The sequence below is a fragment of the Sinocyclocheilus rhinocerous genome, unplaced genomic scaffold (assembly GCF_001515625.1).
Source record: "Sinocyclocheilus rhinocerous isolate Xijiao unplaced genomic scaffold, SAMN03320098_v1.1 scaffold2274, whole genome shotgun sequence".
Taxonomy (NCBI): domain Eukaryota; kingdom Metazoa; phylum Chordata; class Actinopteri; order Cypriniformes; family Cyprinidae; genus Sinocyclocheilus; species Sinocyclocheilus rhinocerous.
In genome coordinates, this window is record NW_015636081.1 from 74,516 (window position 1) to 92,141 (window position 17,626).

The window sequence follows — 17,626 nt, forward strand, 5'->3', positions numbered from 1 at the left end:
TTCAGGGACCAGGTAGTGAACCTGCAAGCGCTGCCCTGGAGAAGGCAGACCCAGCCCTAGCTTTGCTCTGTCCTGTTGCATTGCAACAGTACGTGGATAGAACTTTAGGACCTCAGAGCAGCTCTTTGTCTGTTACAGAGGACAGCAGAAGGGGAAGGCTGTCTCCAAGCAGAGAATGGCCCACAGGATAGTGGATGCCATCACCTTGGCCAATGAAGCACAAGGTGTGCCCTGCCCGCTCAGGCTGCGTGCTCACTCCACTAGGGGTGTGGGCGGGTTGACTCCTAACATGTTCGCTAGGTTCTATAGCCTACGTCTCAAACAGGTTTCCTCCTGTGTTCTCACCTCAAATGGGTAGTGGCACTGAGAGGCCCGGCTCAGAGTTGGCTTGCGGCGTCCTTAACACCTAATTCTCCAGAGTGTTCCTGGACCGGGCAAACCCTGTTGAGTCCTCCAGCACTCCGGCAGCCAGATGTGGCGGAGCGTCCGGAGCCCGGCATTTCAGCTAATGAATTCTTGAAATCTGGTGTGAGGTTAGTGCCCATATGAGTGACCCTGTTGGGATCTCATATGTGTATTACACAGTACACTTACTAGGGCCGTGTTTCCCCTGGCAGACTGCGTTCTGCCGTCTCAAAATGATGTAGCCCTGAGCCATCTCAGAGACTTCCATGTGCAATAGGGCCCTGTGGGGTTAGTCCACATGAGTAAATGTCACTTAACCCCTTCTGGGAGGAGGTGACTCCACAGCGTGCCCCTTCCAATTGGAAGGGCAAGCTTTCCCAGTGTTATCCAAGTCCTACTGCTGGGTTGCTCGAGGAACAGCAGTAGTCGACCTTCTCTGTGTAGAGCTGGAGGGGCAGCACCTGTGGCGGTTGGTAGGGATCCCAATTCATCGGTCATCCGATGTGACATTTAGAGTGACCAACTGAAAGGGAACGTCTCGGTTACGTATGTGACCCTCGTTCCCTGAAGGAGGGAATGGAGACGTCACGTCCCGTCGCCATGCGTTCATGGATGGTGCATGTTCTTCTTGTGGGGACATGACCATCTCGGAGTCCCTCTGCCTCTGCTGCGATCCAGTGCCCGGGGCAGCGCTGCATCCGGTGGAGTCGGAGGTGATTTGAGGATCATGGTGAGGGCTTCCCCAAGGGGAGTTCCTCACCCCTCAAGCACTCCGCAGCCGGTGGAGTTTCCGACAGAACGTGCTGGGCCCTCTGAAAGACAGAGTGCACCACTCGTATCCCTCGGTGCTCCCTCTGACGACTAGATGTCCATCACTGCCATGCAACTGTGTCCAAGAGCCGCTACCACTCTGCGGGGTGACCCGTGTCTCCCCTCACGGGCCTGTAAGTATTCGTCAGGCTTAACTGGCAGTGCTTACAGAGCTTGTGGGGAGGCGGCTTCTGCCCTCCACGCCCACTGAGAGGCCCGGCTCAGAGTTGGCTTGCGGCGTCCTTAACACCTAATTCTCCAGAGTGTTCCTGGACCGGGCAAACCCTGTTGAGTCCTCCAGCACTCCGGCAGCCAGATGTGGCGGAGCGTCCGGAGCCCGGCATTTCAGCTAATGAATTCTTGAAATCTGGTGTGAGGTTAGTGCCCATATGAGTGACCCTGTTGGGATCTCATATGTGTATTACACAGTACACTTACTAGGGCCGTGTTTCCCCTGGCAGACTGCGTTCTGCCGTCTCAAAATGATGTAGCCCTGAGCCATCTCAGAGACTTCCATGTGCAATAGGGCCCTGTGGGGTTAGTCCACATGAGTAAATGTCACTTAACCCCTTCTGGGAGGAGGTGACTCCACAGCGTGCCCCTTCCAATTGGAAGGGCAAGCTTTCCCAGTGTTATCCAAGTCCTACTGCTGGGTTGCTCGAGGAACAGCAGTAGTCGACCTTCTCTGTGTAGAGCTGGAGGGGCAGCACCTGTGGCGGTTGGTAGGGATCCCAATTCATCGGTCATCCGATGTGACATTTAGAGTGACCAACTGAAAGGGAACGTCTCGGTTACGTATGTGACCCTCGTTCCCTGAAGGAGGGAATGGAGACATCACGTGCCGTCGCCACAGTTGCTTTACCACCGCTGAGCTGCCGGGTCACTGGCTCGGCTCCTCAGCAAAAGCATAAATGAATGCGGTGCACCTGCTGCCTCTTATACCCGCGCTGCGGGGTGTGGCAGTCAGATGCGAATTCCGCACGCCAATGCTCATTGGCTCATTTGGTTACACTCGAAGTGGATTGGTATCTCTGGTCTCCCAATTCGTCGGTCATCCGATGTGATGTCTCCGTTCCCTCCTTCAGGGAACGAGGGTCACATATGTAACCGAGACGTTTCCACCAGTCAGTCACGTTCGGCATTACATCGACACTGATGTTAGGGGTCTCACTTGGGAGCCCCAATTGCCTCTGAGCATGACAAGAAATGGCCAGTGGCAATTGGCGAGTAGAATTTGCATGCGAAGCCACATATAATATGGCGGCGTGCATCAACTCATTCAGATTTTTGCTTTGGAGCCGATCGCTTCGTGATCGCTTTTACTCTCTCTTCAAGAAACGAAGAAGCCTTCACTGCAGGAGATTCACGGTTATGTCAGAAAACAGTGCATTCAGAGGTGTGTTTGCCTCTTATTAGCATAGATAAGTGCTGTGATCCACCCTTGGGCACTCCAGCCTAAAATAGCAATTTCCAACAGCTTGCACGATCGAGAGTGTCTTTCGAGATGTCTTTCTGACCGTGAACTTTTGGGTGTGGTAGTTTCCTTACCTCTGACGATGGACACGATAGCTTTCTCATGTGTCTGTTCCGCAAGCATGCTGAGACGGCTTTTGTGGATGGTTCATGCCCACACTGCGAGTTTATGTCCATGGCTATGCTGAGGTCGTGGCTCTCATTTATTATGAGGCTTCCCTCATGCTCTACCCAGTCCGGTTCCTCTGGTCGTAAAGATCTCGGGGCCGCATTAGTAAGGGACAAGGGAGACCTGAGGATTACGCTCAAGAATGTTCTGCCGGGCCAGCCCCCATGGAAGTCCTGCTCCTCACAGCATAGCACCGTCGAGCTCCAAGATGATGCACTGGTTCATCCCGCGGTGGACCCAGTGTCTCATTCGGGGCCCCTGGGGAGGATAAGGTGTCTATCGCAGCATCAGAGGAGGGGCTATTTTTTTCCAATGCTGAAGACTCTGCTGAGCAGCCCCCGACTTCAGCGGCTGCACAGTCGGAAGCAGAATTGACAGCCATGCTCCTTCAGGCCGCCAAGAGTATTGGGCTGGAGGTGAATTCGCCTCTATCCCCTAAACACTCAAGGCTGGACAATTGGTATCTGGGCTCCGGACGTGACTCACCAGGCCAAAGCACTTAAAAAACTGCACGAGGTTAGTTCTAACCCGGGGTTGATGCAGGAGCTGTGTACAGCGACTGACTTTGCCCTCTGGGCAGCGAAAGTCCCGGCGCGGTCCCTTTAGGCAGGTGATGTCTACCATGGTAGTCCAGGAGTGCCATCTCTGGCTGAACCTGGCTGAGATGCGGGACACCGACAAAGTCCGCTTTCTTGACACCCTGATGGAAGATGGAAGGGGTTGCTCTTTTGGGGCCACTAACATCTGGGACTGGGCTGGGGGCATTCACCACCATTGATGCCTGTTCAGTCGCTCACCCCTCGGTCAGCGGAACCCACATTCTTAGTAAAAGAGCAATTTCCTTCATCTCTGGGTCTCATGTGTCGAGATCTGTCTGTGAGCGACGCTCTGCTTCCTTACTGTCAGTCTCGACACAGTGTATCGCCACTCAAGAGGTTGTGGTTGCAGGATGCTCTGCTTCCTCATGCTTCCCTTGCTATCTCTCCGCAGGATCCAGGGAGAGGCGCAAGGAGATTAAATACTCCCAGATAACGCCTCGTTCCCACTTGGTCGCGCTCACATACATCATACAGGGTTGGGGACCTGCAGGCATTTTTGATCAATGAATCGTGCCTTGAGTTTGGGCCGGCTAATTCTAACGTTATCATGAGGCCCAGGCCCGGTTATGTGCCCAAAGTTCCGACCACTCTCTTCCAGGACCATGTGGTGAACTTACAAGCGCTGCACCTTGGAGGAGGCAGATCCACCCGTTGTGTTGCTGTGTCCTGTTCGCGCTTTGTGCATTTACGTGGAATGCACCCAGAGCTTCAGAAGCTCTGAGCAGCTCTTTGTTTGCTTTGGAGGACAGCAGAAGGAGAAGGCTGTCTCCAAACAGAGGTTGGCCCACTGGCTAGTGGATGTCATCGCCTTGGCGTACCAGGCACAAGGCAAGCCATGCCCCCTGGAGGTGAGAGCTTATTCCACTCTGAGTGTCACATGGTGCCTCCCTAGCAGACATCTGCAGAGCTGAGGGCTGGGCGACACCTAATACCTTTGCGAGGTTCTATAATCTCCAGGTGGAGCAAGTGGAGCCATGTGTTGGGTATGAACAGGTAATTTGTGGGAGGCCTGCCTCTGTGTCTTGCTTGCGGTGCCATTCCTCTGGTTAGGATACGTGTGCTTATCTTCTTCCAGTACATTCCCATCTGGTGAATCCTGGTCGATTCCTCCAACACCCTGTGGCATTCAGCGGAGGAGTCTGTTGTCACATCCAGTATTTGGGTTGTATGCCATTAGTCACCCCCTTTTACTGGACTTGGTTCCATACATGAGATTCCCTTGGTAATCCTGTATGTTTTTTTTCCATGATATGGTTTCCTTTGGTAAACCTGTGCCTTCCCTAGACAATTTGTTGACTGTCAGTTCCTGTTGTGTTCTCCCGAACTCGGGTCAAGACAGTGCTGTAACCAGTCTTAGTGTTCACATTCCTATTCAGATGTGTCTCTGCATCCAAACGGTTGCTGAAATCTAGAATTGTGAGAGTGTCGGAACAAATTTTTTTTCGGCTTCCCTGGTATGTCCGTGTATTTGATAAATGATCTGGCTTATAAGGCATTAGGTAGGTTATGGATTGAGGTCCATCTGTTCTAACACGCTTGCTTGTCAGCACCTGCACCTTCAATTTTCGTAACACAGTTCTGGTTGTGGCGCTTTCCATCAGGACCCCTAACTTCAGTGTCGACGTAACGTCGATAATGACTGACTGATAGGGAACGTCTCGATTACGTATGTAACCCTCGTTCCCTGAAGGAGGGAACGGAGATGTTACATCTCTCATGCCACAACCGTGAACTGCGCTGAATGCCGGGATGCTTCTTGGCTCCTCAGCACAAACCTGAATGAGTAGATGCATGCTGCCAACTTGTATGTATGAATAGTGGCTTGGGATGCAAATTCCACTCGCCAATTGTCATTGGCCATTTCTTGTAATGCTCAGAGGTGATTGGGGCTCCCAAGTGAGACCCCTAATGTCAGTGTCGATATAAGGTCTCCATTCCCTCCTTAAGGGAACGAGGGTAACATACTTAAACGATATGTTACTTTTGGAGGAGCGATAAATGTTCAAAATTATGCATGCTTTTTATTTAACTTGCTTAACAAAGTGTGTTAGACAGTATCAGTTAGACTGTTAGTTTGTGGGGAAGTACAGGGCTGAATTGTGCTTGCACATATCTGATATTGCCACAGTGAGTGTGTTGTGAATTAAGTTAACTGATGTTACATCATCCCAGTTCTTCCCTCAATAGCATTTGTGTAATATAGCAAGAGCTAATGTCAGGCCTCTGTTTCACATTCAAGTGATTTCCATTTTAATTAGTCATTTTTCACATATATAATAATGTATAATATTATGATATTTTAAGATTATTAAGCGTTATTTGATTAATATTGGAGATTGAGCTGAGCTGAGATTCTGAGCTGAGCAGTCTGTAAGGTGAATTCCGGCTCTAACGGGCATTTATTTTTAAATGGTGCATTAGTGATGATACAGCCAGTGGATAACTTTACATGTTGTTATATTTGGTTCTCCACACGTGCATCATGTCTTTATCGCCTCTATTGTTTAAGGTAACAAAAGAGATCATATGGCGTTGCTCTAGACGGATCTATTCCTGGCTAATGGGCAATGTAGTGAAAGGGGAACCTGATCCTCTGCAGGATGTCTAGAAGTCAGCAGGCTGACATTTGCCCAATGATAGACCGGTGTGTGTTTGGTTGTAAGGGAACACTAGACCTCAGTGGAGTTGTCAAAACAAAGGGGCCGCTCTCACCAGGACTGACTTACCAACTGTCAACTCGTGTATGTGTACGGTGAAAAGGTTGATTATGACAGAGTAGTGGAATACTGTGATGTGTGAGAAAGTAGCCCACAATACTAAAATCTGAAACAGAAGCCAGGGTACTATTTTTGGTGTAAATATTTGATTTTAATTTTTTTTATTACAATTCTTTACTATATGATCCAACACAAAATCTGAAATCTAGACATCATTGATTCCATCATTGAGAGTGATTAGGGATCTGGATTTGGTGAATTTTAGGTCAGGAACTGTGTGTTGAGTAAGAAATGAACACATAATATGCTTAATGTTTCTAAAATAATTATAAATGGTGTCCTAAAGTTTGGAAAGAGTGGATTCATCTAATCCTGCCGAACACAGCATATGTATTGTTTACATCCTTAAACACTATCGTTAATATGAAAATGCGTTACACTGAAAATAAGTGTAATATCTGGTAAATGTCATACTGGCTAATTAACATGGACAAGTTGCTAACATTTTGTAATTAATATTCAATGCAATTTTTTTGTAACAGAAGCAGTGGTGTGGAGAGTAAGGATAGTGGATTTAGCTTTTGACGCAGCCTATTTGAGTTTGAACTGTTTTCTGGTCCAATTAATCTCCTATTACCCATTGCATATCTACAGAGCCCAGCACATTGTCACGAATCCTGTCCATGGACTTCTTGTTTGCCATTGTTCGACCCTGCCTGTGTTTCTGACCTCTCTGCTTTAAATAAAGCTTGCACATGGATCCGCACGTCTCACGTCTCGTCAGCCCCGTTACACACATGACATGCAGGAAAAATATATGCAGTATACCATGGCCACAAATAAAAAATTAGTTCCTACGACTTATTAATTTGTTTGCATGACTTATTAATAGATATAATAAATATAAAATATGAATATAATATATAGCATCTAAAAGTGCAAATAGAATCTGACTACTATTTACACTTACAGTTTATCGAATATCCTACAGTTTTGCATCTATCACTATTTGCACTTGTTGCACTCGTCATTGCTTGCATTGTGATTGAATGTTACCTTCATGTATATTGAGGATATACTGTACCCTGATTTATGTTATCATAACATAATGTACACACAGTAAGTTATCCAGATGCGCTTATCATAAAAGTATTTCACATAAAGGAAGCTGTTTCCTTCACTGTATCCTACAGAAGGAGAAAAATCATTCAAGTCATATCTTGTTGTAATTAAATGTCAGTAAAATACTGATTGTAGAAGAAGAACTGTATAATTATGTTTATCCAGTTATTTTTAAATAAAAATGATCGACAAAAATTATTCAAAGCCAAAAGAAATGAGACCTTCTTTACCTGTTCTTTTGCAAAGTACAGAATAAAACAGTGTTTTGTTATGCCATTTACACAGGATCAAGGTATCTTACAGGAGAGAGGTATCTAAATGCATGTTAATGGCAGGTATAAAAGATGGCCAATGTTACATCAACTAAGCCCCAGGGTTCAGTAGTTGCATATATCCGCTTCTTGATATACAGCCATAGAACACATTGAAAAGACTATCCAGTCATGCATATAACATCAGGGACACCAGACCAGGAAATTGCACTTTCACATGCATACAAACCGTTAAGCTTACATAATTGGTATCTCACAAGAGACTCTCTTCGTAATAGAGATTTGTTGTTACATATATGTTGCTAACAGAAGGATGCAGGGGTGAGGTGTTATACCATACTTACACTGTTTTTCAGCCAAGGTATACAGGCTTTTATTAGTCTGTTAGAAAACAATTGTACAGGTACTGATTCACAGGCCAAATTTCGAAAGAAAAAAAAAAAAAAATAAATAAATAAAACGTTCATTTTTTTTCTTCTGAAATTCTCTTTGCCCCTGCACTTTTTTACAAAATTATGCTGTGACATTTCCACAATTAGAAAGATTTGATCTTTCAGACATGGTATTTAATAAATGAGTGATGTCATGTTTTATGCTATATTGTTTGAACTGAGGTAAGTTTCTTTTACAGTCATTATGAGCATGCTTACACTTATATGAGCCATGTCAAACACAACAGTTCAACTGATTTAATTTCTATGAATAAAAATAATTATAAAAAAATCAATCAATAAAAAAAAAAAAAAAAAACATACTGATGACTATAAATAATGTAGTGTGAACTGAGACCTGAGACCAAAGACGATTTTCTCCCACAACATAAGTAAACCAAACCAAGATCTGCAGCATTAGCTAATGGTACAATCAGAATTTATAGAAAATTTTATCAGACAGAACTTTGTATGCTATACTCCTCTGAATAAAAAGGTAAGTTATACATATTTTCCAGAAGAGGAAGACTGTACATTTTGAATGTGTAAATCTAATAAAAGTTTATTCTGTGGACTCGGAATGCTCCTTAAACCTAAAACGTATGAACTAATACACGATAAAAGAACAATTTGGTTGAGAAGTTTAATTTGAACAAAGCCGAAAATGCTTGGAGAAGGTCTTTGACACCTTGCTAGTAAAGATTCGCGAGATAAGACAGCGCGCGGGACTTTTTTTCGTCTTCCATACTAAGTGCGCACCTGAAATAGGTGTGTCCTCCTCATCCTTCAGCCTTCAGAGGAGTGTCTCGGCTCCTTTAAGGCAGTGAGCAGCGAGCCGGGCTGTGGAGGCAGGGGAGAGAGAGAGAGGGTTATTTTCTAATGCTCTGAGGCAGAGAGGGTTAGCAGCACACGAACCAATGCGATTAAAGCGCCACGCAGGAGGAAGATGCGCCTGCTTGCAGCCTGCTGGACGGCGAGAGGAGCTCAAGAAGATGGTCTGACTCTGGGATCTCACCTTTGTTCCTGCCGCTTCAGCTTCTCCGGACTTTCTTTCCATTCCCATTTCTGAGTAAACACCTATGATTTATTCTCCCCTGTTTAGTTCCCTTTCTTCCCTTTTTTTCCAAAATACTTGGTTCCCCTTGGTTTAAATGACACACTTGAACGGCACCGTTGCTTTTGCTTTGAAAGTTTTCTTTCTCCGCCGCATCACCACCTGCTCTGTTGAAAGACGCTCCTGAATCAGCATCGCACCTGCATCCAGCATCCCCCCTGAAGCACAGCAGCATCCGGAACGCATCCGAGCTTTAACCAAGACAATCACACTAGAACACCCGCACATCCTTCATGCGCAACGACCGGGCGCAAAAGCGCACACATAATACGCACGGTGGAGATCCGCTCAAGTCACTGGCACAGGACATCTGGACTGGCTTTTGTTTTAACCTTACCGTTGGCATTCTGAGTGGGGGATCAGGAAAAAGCAGTGGACAAAGTGTGCGGAGTGAAAAGAGGAAAATCTAGCTTGGGGATTGAACGCAGCGGGGCATGTGGATATTGGCATTTCTCTTTCTCCAGAGCATCCTGAATGGTTAGTGTTGATTTTTTTTCTTCTTCTATAATTTCAAACTTCATTTACTCTCATCAGGACATTCTGTAAAGGGTGTAATGTATGCCAATTTATTTCGAGATTTTGAATAGTGTCACGGGTGGTCACCTAGGCTGGGAGACTTTCATTCCTCTAATTATTTGTAAAACCACCTTATTAGTCACATTATGGCCTTGATGATGCCAGCACTATATAAGCATTGCGTACTGCAAAAGCTCCATATGATGATTCCTGTGCACACACAGGGGCCTCCGGCAGGTATTGCACAGGTTTCTTGTCGGTTGTTTTACGCATGAGGAGATGTTAATGAATGTGACCTCTTGTTTATCACACTGAGTGTTGTAGAAGCTACTCATCCATGCTCGCTTCGTTTTCAACGTTGCACAGTCTATTTTAAAGATCGCTTTTTTTTTCTTTTTATCCACAATGACTGACGTATTTAATATTGGTTTTGTGTGCTGCGCCCTCCCCTTTCCGTATAACTGTTGTAAATCAACTTAGTTTAATTTAATTTAATTATGGACGGCAAGAATTTGTTTAATTGATAAAGGCTGTATTTTTAAAGGAGATTTTAAATAAACGGAGGCATTGCATTTAATTGGTTTATTGTATAAGCACAGTCATTTGCTGGCAGATAATTAACACTGGATATTTAAGATGGGCACATCAAATTAAGTTATTTCATCCAGTTATTTTTGTAACATGTCCCTGTTGTGCACTTGAGCCTCAAAGTGGGTGGACAGCAGTAAAAAAAAAGAGGAATAGTCATTTCCTTTATGTAATTTAATCATTTTCATATGATAAAACATAGGCCATAAAACACAAATCATACAGCTGCATTTACAAAATCTATTATATTGTTACTTAGTCTTTCTAATCTAATGTGAGACATTTTTTTTCTATATGAAACATATAAAAACCAGTGGTGTACAAATCCTTAAGAAAAAAAACAAAAACAATTATATATATATATATATATATATATATAAAGGTCCATAAGACAAATGCAGGGCAGTAGCTGAAAAATACTACACAACGCCTTAATAACTGTGCGTATGTGTGTGTGTGTGTGTGTGTACTTAAGGGACTGCGCCTGCGTGTATGCATGTGTGTGCAGCGAGAAATTTAAAGCCGTCTTTATATTTTATAAGGCCAATTGTGCCTTAAGCATGATTTTTCTATCTTTCCTACCTGTTTTTAATACTGCACCTTCGCACCAGTGTAAAAAGGTGTGATTGGGCTAAACTGGAGAGATGGTCAGTAGGTGCAAAATGGAAGGGTGTGTACGTAAGGAGGGAGCCATGGAGGGAAAACACAGAATGAAGTGAGATGGGAAAATAGATTTATCTCTTCGAAAAATTGCAGACAGACAGACATTGTCAAGGGAAGGTTGCAAAGAAAGGAACAGAGACCCGTGCTTGAAAAAAAAAAAAAAAAATGGTTTGAGGATTTGATGTAAAATTGCTATTGGGCAAACGCTGGCACGAGTCCTCAACGTGAAGCTTTGAATGGCAGTAATTTTGAAGCGGCGAGGATGTTAAGAAAGCTCACCCTCAGAAAACAACAGAAATAATCCTCCTCTTCAGAGGAGGGAGATAAACACCCCCCTACTCTTGCTGTTTGAGCTCGAAACGCAAAGCTCTCCGAGGCATTTCTCACTTCGGGCAAATATGAAATAAAAAATATTGAGATGTATTTTGTAATAACTTTGAATTGAAATTGCGCCACCCTGCCTCAGCTGAAACTCATAAAAGAGCAATAAGAACTCATCAGTCACCATCGCCCAACAGAGCAGACGGTGAAATGAGACGCTCGCTAGCTTTCCTGCTCTTTAGCTATTTGTATTAATTTTTTTTGCCATTCATGTATTCTTATAAAATCAAGCACATATGTGATGAGTGTGCAGTCTTTAAAAATGTAACTCTTCATTTTAAATTAGCTGTTGACATCTTAATATGCTAATTTATTAATTGTGGAAAAGTTATGCATATAACTAAGTAAGATTTGTTCTGTGTCCTTTCGTATGATCTAAGAATAAACAACCTTCCAATTATAAGTGGCCACTTTCTCATCTCAGAAAAAAAATTGTATTCTAGAAAATTCGAGCCTCTAGTCTGGAAGGTTTATCACATGCTGCTTGGCCTGTCACTATGGAAACATCTATTATTAGAGCCATAGTCGCATATCAAATAAGGCCGTTGTGTGCATGAATGACCCCTGACGTCCAATAAAAGGGCATATATTGAAGATGTATCTTATTGGTTTGAATGCAGGTTGTTTAGTATTTATCTATTGTTATTTTATTAAGGGACAGCGTTTTTTATCAATAATCACAGCATCAAAATTAGTTAAAAAATCCTATTAAGACTTTAAATAATTTAGGATTTAAAAAAATATATATATTTATAACATTTTAATATGGTATTTTTAGTCGCATGTGCAGCATTGTCTAACAGATATTGATTTTTTTTTTCTGTAAGTAAAAAGATACACCACAACTGTTGCTTGTGCACGAAATGCAGATGCTATATCGCTGTAATATATTGAATTTCTATAGACATCTAATAACAGAATATCAGTAAGAAAGGGAATGCCTGATTTACAGCAAAACAGAAAATAGCAAATACAAAAAGCTGCTTGGGATGAGCAATGTAAGTGCCTCAGATCTGTTTCTTGAAAATTATAATCCGTCACTTGTTGTCCACGAAAACACATACAGGAGGCACAACGGATTATAATCTCAGCCGTGTCAATCCTGTATTAAAACATGCTGTTGTTATTGGGATTATACAGTCTGGGCAGTAACTGTTATGCTAATAGAATTATACAAACTAATCAGAACGATATGAGTCAGAATAATGACTCTATTTCATGTTTAACTGGGATTTCTTCAAGAGTCTAAGGAGAAATGCAAGGAGTGATTTGAGTAAATTTGACTGTGTGGAACTGTGTGTTTGGTGGGAGTTAATCTATTGGGAGCAATTAAGGCAGTTTGCTGATTAGAGGCCCATCTGTTCAAGTTTGTTAGACAGTCCTGTAAGACTTGTGCCCTGCAATCCTCTTTTACCTATTTAAAGATTCTGAGTTGGCGTCCTTAACACTCCCCCCCACCACCACCACCGCAACCGCAATATACACAATATTATATATATATATTTATTTTTATTTTTGCTCATTTTGTTCAGTTGTTTACTAATGCAGTTCATGCAATAGATGCTTCTGCTTCAGTGGTTAAACAGGATATTTTCACCAAGACGAGACTTTGAATGAGTCAAACCACCCACTGACTTTAATGTTAGCCACTGATTTCACCGGTTGTCTTTGGATAATATTAGATTACACCGTTTTTTATGTATTTACTTAAGGACTGTAGACATTTTTTTATCACTTTAGTATGAATGAAGGATTGTAATTTGAAGTGTTGTTGATGTCAATACAATCCCCCCATTAAATGCAATAGGACATTTCTATTAAAATCTAGATCTGTATTGATATAGAGGATAGAAAAATGTTAGAATTTGTTGACTGAGAAAGGCTGTGTCATAGTCAGTTCTTTAGAGGACAAATATGTTTAGAGGTCATTTTGAGGACAACATGGAGTAATAGTAGTCCTGTCACATTATGATACTAGTTTTATTCACTAGGTATAAACTGTTGTTTCATTTACAATGAATTAAATTATTAAATTATTTTGTATTATTAGAATAATGCCTATCTATTTTTATTTAGGCTGATATAGATACATTTACGTACAGTAATTAAAACTATATTTTGTTTCAAATTCATGCACATTTAAGATAACCATCGAGGTTTCTGTTTTATTTAAATGTTATGAATTATTCATCACATGTATAGGTGACTGCAAAATGCAGGTTTCTCACCTATAACCTTAATGTCAGAAAAAGCAAAGAAAGCTGTAAAAGTCAAGAACATTTCTGTCACTTAAGTATTTTTTCTTGCTTCTACAGTGAAAATATAATATTGACTTCTTGAAAAAAAATATTAAATAATTATCTCTTTTCAATATCAAATTTCTGTTTTGATCAACACCTAGCTTACACTCTCAAAATGCTCAAATGCTCTCCAAGAGACTTTAAAAGCAATATAAATCATACAATTATAAGGGTTATATCACATAAGATTGTATTTAAAATATTTTTTTTCTGTGACAAAAATGTGAAATAGCTGATTCCTTTTTCTAATGGACAAGGGTTATGTAATAATGACATCTGCCTAATATCGATCAACCAAAATGGATCTGTCTGTCATCAATGCCTTCTGTATGATGGCACCATATGACTTTTGTCTATAGTGTGCATCTCTCTATTCATGCGCTTTCCCTGCACCCCTGACTTGTTATTTTTAATAATGAGACCCAGAGAGAGGTATGTAGGCTGAGGTATCTCTGACCTAGGTGGGAGATAGTGACAGGGTGACAAATGACCAGAGCTTGCTTTCTCAATTTTGTGATATATTTTTAAACATGGCATAGACTGTAAGATGTAAGACCAAGTTGGTGTTTGGTATTTTTATCTGCCCCCTTTCAGAGCACTGTCACTGTTACCAGATGTCTGCTTTTCGTTGTATGTACTGTATATATGTGTGCACATGTGCATTTGATACAGGATGTGGACATGCATTTGACCCAGCCATGATACTGTCTTGTTCTTGTTCATTTCAACACTATTCATGTCGTATTATCTTTAGAGAATTAAATTATACCTGTAGTATCTCCGTCGCTGCACTGCAAATATGGTATCAACCATATCAGCTGTATCAATATTAGCAAGACAAGTCCAGGATCAGTATGGTTTTCACATGTCCTTGTACAAGATTTTACCATTATAACAAAAGTTTCTGACAAAATACCATTGTTACTGCTGTAAAATTATAATAAAGTAAACAGTGTAAGAAACTTTCGGTTCTTTAATCATTTTAATAATTTTTTGATGACAGTTTTATGGTAATCATGTTATGGTGGAAGAAACTACCATTAGCATGCATATTGTTATTACATATTTATTATACATTTTTATGTCACAATTATTTTTCTCAGTTTGCGCAATGGATAGACATCGATTTTTGTTTTTAAAATAATTTATTGCACCTTTTGACATGATTTCCCTGTTAAATCACTGCATTTGAAACGCATTACTGTCCTTCAGTTCATAACAGCATATAATCAGCTCCAGAAAGCATGAAGATGTTGCTTTTTGATGTGTGTTTTAGCAGTTAAATGTCTCATTAGAGCGGCAGTTGCCTGAGGTTTATTATGTGTTGCTCTCTCTCCTCTATCAGCTGTTCCCCACAAGTGATTATGCTAATTGCTGTTTGATCAGATGATTAAATTATAATTCGATTAATCCAGGGTACTAAATGCTCTGAATATATTTGTGTCTGCTCAGTTGGCTGGCTGGTTGTGTGGAGCAGCGGTCTCCTGTCACCTTGCTAGAACAGATGAAAAAAAAAAAACGTGACAACCTGAAATGGGAAGAGAAACACTCTGCAGAGAAGAGGGCTTGGGAGGGGTTTACTGTGTCCTGTGTCCTCCCTTTCAGAAAACACTACAGTGCTGTAGCCTACAGATCATAAATCCATTTAGATAAAAAAAGGTCATATGACCTTAAAATTACCTTGAAAAAGAAGAAAAATAATATATGTATATATATATATACATATTGCAAATACGTAGAAGAAGAAGAAGAAGAAGACGAATTGATTGCATTATGATAATGTGAATTTGTGGGAAATTGTGCTTGATGTCATCGTCCAAGTATTTTTTAATTGCAAAAATATGCACTTCATGGTGACAGCTTAAGCTCGATTTCTTAGTCATTTCGTAATAGTAAAAAGCCTAATACTGTCTTGTGATGCAATCAATGAGCCAATCTGGAATCATGCTATGCCATGGCTCTGACAAAATCCAAACATTTAAACAAGATGTTTTCTGTATTAAAGCTATTTTCTGATCAGTGACATGATAAGTTGCAAAGCAAGTTAATGTTACAAGGTTAACATTCCCTATGGTCTGTTGCTATGTATAAATTACCCTAGTCACTTTTAAGTCATTATTTGTTGCTACAACATATTGGCTATATTCAGAATACCATACTACTCGTACTTTTTCTGCTGTAGCTGGTATGTATTCTCTGCAAAGTAACAATGTACTACATTTGCTACAATGTGAAATATGCAACAGACCATGCTGACACTCTATCCCATAATGCAGTGTTTAGCTTGACCTTCTCTTTAAAGTGTGATGAATAAAAATAAGTAGCATTAACCAATACTTTTAACATAATTGTATTGATTAATTATTTGATTGGACTGTCAAGTGTTAAGACGTTCTTACAGTAAGTATGTAACTTACATACATTTTTATTTCCAACAAGATAACAGAACGCCACTTAGAATATTAAACATGGAATTTATTAAGGCGTATGACAACAATACTAAACTTTCTGAATGATTTACTGAATTTGAGTCAAACTGAATCTGGTAGAATCCAAATCTTAGCAAATTAGCATTTTAGCACAGATGCTAATGTATTTACAAAGTTGTCATTAATCACTATATAGCCTTTTTGTTGTGTTGTAGAGATAATGAAATATTGTTTTATATAGGACCTCAGCAATGACCAGGTGTACTGGGATGTGGACTGTGATGTTTGGCATCGTTGTGTCGCAAGTTGACTAGCGCACACAGCTAACCGAGCTGGGCATTAGCCTTTGCAAGCTCAAATAGACGGATGTGTACAGATGCTATTGAAATAGACACCTGCACCATGATAAAGACAACACAGAGGAAGTCTTTTACTGAACCCAGAACAGTTTTACGTGCCAAGGAGGGGAAAAAAGCTACTATCCGGAGTTGCGCTGACCACAATGAGGGTTCTTGTTGAACCTCTCGCTGGTTCTAATGAAGGCAGGATGCTTGTTTGTAAAGATGCTCTACATCATTATGAACCAACAAGGCAGGATGGCCTCTCTAGACACCGGTCTCATAGTCTTTCCTTTGAGCCATTGGATAGAGGCTTCTTTGTATGTTGACAGAGGAGTTTTGAATTCCCACTGAAGAGCTTTTGTATCTCCTAATTTTTATTCCCTCTGCCGCTGTCCAATAACAGACTCTTATTTAGGAAGCGCCAAGATTAGAAGTCAGATTTTATTGATTAGACACATTTTCATAAGATTTTACTTAAACTTAAATAGAGCTAATATCAAGCTAATCAGCTAAAATCAACTAGATACAGTACAACTAAGATTTAGAGAATTCGATTAATCATTGGTACAGAAAAGCATAGTAACATGGTATATACTATGACAATACCATGTTTTTTTTTTCTGACATACTATGGTTTTTTAATGTACCATTGTGTTTATATATAAGTAGTCATGTGATATAACTACTATTATCATTATACTTGGTATGCTGACCAAGAATTGCCTATTTCTGACTGTGTTTTACCACCGATTACACCGTAACATGGTATATACTATGACAATACCATGTTTTTTTTTTTCTGACATACTATGGTTTTTTAATGTACCATTGTGTTTATATATAAGTAGTCATGTGATATAACTACTATTATCATTATACTTGGTATGCTGACCAAGAATTGCCTATTTCTGACTGTGTTTTACCACCGATTACACCACAGTAATAGACTGTTGTTAAACAAATGAATTTAAATAATGATGTGGCGGTGTTCACAAATGTTGGGGAAAATTATTTGTCTTTCAGTGATGGTACCATGAGGTACTCACTCACTGTCCGCAGGCTTCGATGTAGATTTGTAAGCGTTAGTGGAGGTAAGAGGGCCCATGGCTGTTCTGTAAGGATCAATGTTTTGAACTTGATGCAAGCAGCAACCGGTAGCGAGTGAAGAGAGATGTAATGTGGGCTGTCTTCGGCTCATGAAAGACCAATTGTGCTGCTATGTTCTGTTTCATTTGTAGAGGTTTGATGGCACATGCTGGAGGTCCAACCGAAAGAACATTGAAATTGTCCAGCTAT

General features: G+C 41.1%; 1 pseudogene; it reads left to right on the forward strand.

The window, feature by feature from the left end:
* Positions 1-9,453: 9,453 nt before the first annotated feature.
* Positions 9,454-17,626, forward strand: part of LOC107747672 (Down syndrome cell adhesion molecule homolog) — a 157,292-nt pseudogene continuing 149,119 nt past the window's right edge.